This window comes from Garra rufa, chromosome 20 (assembly GCF_049309525.1).
Source record: "Garra rufa chromosome 20, GarRuf1.0, whole genome shotgun sequence".
Classification (NCBI taxonomy): Eukaryota; Metazoa; Chordata; class Actinopteri; order Cypriniformes; family Cyprinidae; genus Garra; species Garra rufa.
Genome location: NC_133380.1, coordinates 6,356,503 through 6,359,278, shown reverse-complemented (window position 1 = coordinate 6,359,278; position 2,776 = coordinate 6,356,503).

The window sequence follows — 2,776 nt, the reverse complement described above, 5'->3', positions numbered from 1 at the left end:
AAACAACATTTTTTTTTTAGTTTCACAGAAGAAAGAAAACAACAAAAGGACTGAAATGAAATTAAAATGATTAGCCTATAGTGATTACTTGATTTTGAAGTTCTTGATTTTCGTTAACTATCCCTTTAAGTAAAATGCAAATACATCCCTTTAAATTAAATAAAACACAAGGCTATATCCATCAAAATATACTTAAGATATTGTTTTTATTACTTATTATTTTACTTGATTTTAAATAAACATGTTCATCTTTGATTTTTATTGTATGAAACTGGGGAAATTACAGCTCTGCTGACAATGTTACAAATTCAACAAATCTAACAGACATTCTTATCAGAATCAGAATTTCTTTATTTATCCCCGAGGGGAAATTCTATTCACACGTCTATTGAGGCGACGTAACTTATCACGCGTCTGTTGAGGCGACGTACTTCTCTACGGCGTTGGTGTCACGCGTCTGTGTGGCGACGTAACCCTTCTCAAACGGAAAAGTACACGACCGTCGCCTTCGGCTGGTAATCCGTGGCACGGTCCACTCGCCATACTACCGGACAGCAACCGCGTGCAGTGTGAACGCTCAACGCTCTAATCCGTTAACATGGGTGCTGAAAAGAATACGTGACGCATACGCACTTCAGATGGAGCAGGTTCGACCATTTCTATCTCTTTTCCTTGCTGCTACAGTCTGTAGCGACAACAGACCGCAATAGATGATGGCCACGCCTGGGCTGATGGGAAATGTAGTTCCCGCTACCTCCCGTTCGCTCCATTCGCCTGAGCAAACTTTTCTCAGAAGACCTATTGTTTTATCGAGTCATGCGACCACGGTAGTATCGAAAAAATGTGTTATTGCGGTATGACGGTATTTACAATACCGTTACATCCCTAACATTTAGTATAGGATAGTATATCACAGATATTATGGAATGCATTGTATGCAGGCCACTTTTGCTGCTGGACGCTCTGAATTAAAGTAACAGCTCATTGCTTGCACTAAATATGAACATGGACTGACTAGCAACCACTCTGGGTACCCTAGCAACCGCATAGCAACACTCTAGCAACCGCCCTAGGTACCATAGCAACCGCATAGCAACACCTTAGCGACTGCCCTGGGTACCCTAGCAACCACATAGCAACACTCTATGCTGACAAACTGTATTGCCTTCAAAACCTTCCAACTTTAACCTTTTAAAACTACTTAAAACTTCAAACTATTTCAGACTGAAATGTTTCAAGAAAAGTTCAAGCAATGCCATAGAAGAACCATTTTTGGTTCCAAAAAGAACCATTCAGTCAAAGGTACTTTAAAGAACCATTTCTTGCTTACCTTTTGTGGACTGTAGTAATTACACCATAAATGCATATAATTAAAGTAACTGCCTGGTTTCCCAAAAAGAGTTTAAATGCTGATAAAAAAAAAATTCTTTCTCATTCAGGTGTGTCCAAACTTTTGGTCTGTACTGTAGATATGAATTCAACTGAAAGAACTTGTAAAAAAATATCTTTCAGGTGGTCAAATAGCAAATAACAAACAGTGGAGCTCTGCAGCCACCTACTGATAAAAGTTATTTGTAGTTGTTGTTTTTTTTACTTTTAAAACTGGATTTTCCAAAAGATGGGCAAAAATCTTACACTAAACCATGTGAAATTATCCATGTTATCCCCATGAATTAAAGTTAGAAATGTGGGTCTTTTATAAAGTGAATTTTACATAAAAAAGCAGTTTTTGTATAAAAACCCATTTAAAAAAATATTTATTTATTAATTTATATATATTTAAAATATATCACTAACCCACTGAAAACTGCACAAATGTAGAGTAAAAACTTTAATAAACGAAAAGTTTGGACACACCTTCTCATCATTCTTTTGGTCTGTACTGTATTTAGCCAATTTACTCGCATTTGTCATACTTGAACAAGGAAATAATTCATGCATATGGTCAATTCTTGCAATTATAAGTTTATTTCTCAAAACTGTGCCTCCCACAGTTCAGTTCAAAAACAGGTCACATTCATGTTTACACGTCTCTTATATTGTAATTTAATCATAGCCATATTGCCCGTCTAGTCATGCTTCCTGGTTCCTTGTTGTGTAATTCCTTGTTGCCCTATGGAAGGCCGACGGCGCCAAAAATCTTTAAATGGAACACGTGAAATTTGACTGTCTCAACACGCACTGTTTGTCCACGTTAGCGTGGCAACACGCACAGCAGCCAATGAAATTGCTGCATTTGAGACTATTTGCATATGTTGGTTTTCAAGCGAAATGTAAAAGTACAAAAAAAGGCCGATTTTTAAACCAAAGAAGGTGAACATGTTGGTTTTCTTAGCCAACAGCAAATTTAATGTTAATTTTCTTTTTGTTTTCATTTTAAAAAGCTTGTTTTCTTTGCTGTTTACTTAACATTACGCTATGGAAGCTTTATTTATTTATTTGATTGCACAGTATTTGCTAAACTTTCTGTAATTTATTAGGTCTTGCAGAATAAGACATTAATATTTCCTTTTTAAGAAATAATAAATAGCCAGTATCCGAGTAATACTACTAATAACCAACTATTAATAGTGAGAATTGGAAACGAAAATGTTACCAATATTCTTATTAACTAACCAAAGAATTTGAAGTGAAGAAGGGTACATACAAAGCATGCATTTTAGGGTAAGACCTTACATTTTGATGTTAAATCCACTATTGTATATTAACTTATTAAGTTCAGTTACAGTACATAAGAAGTGACTGTAATCACATTACAGAAAAAATAAGAGTAATC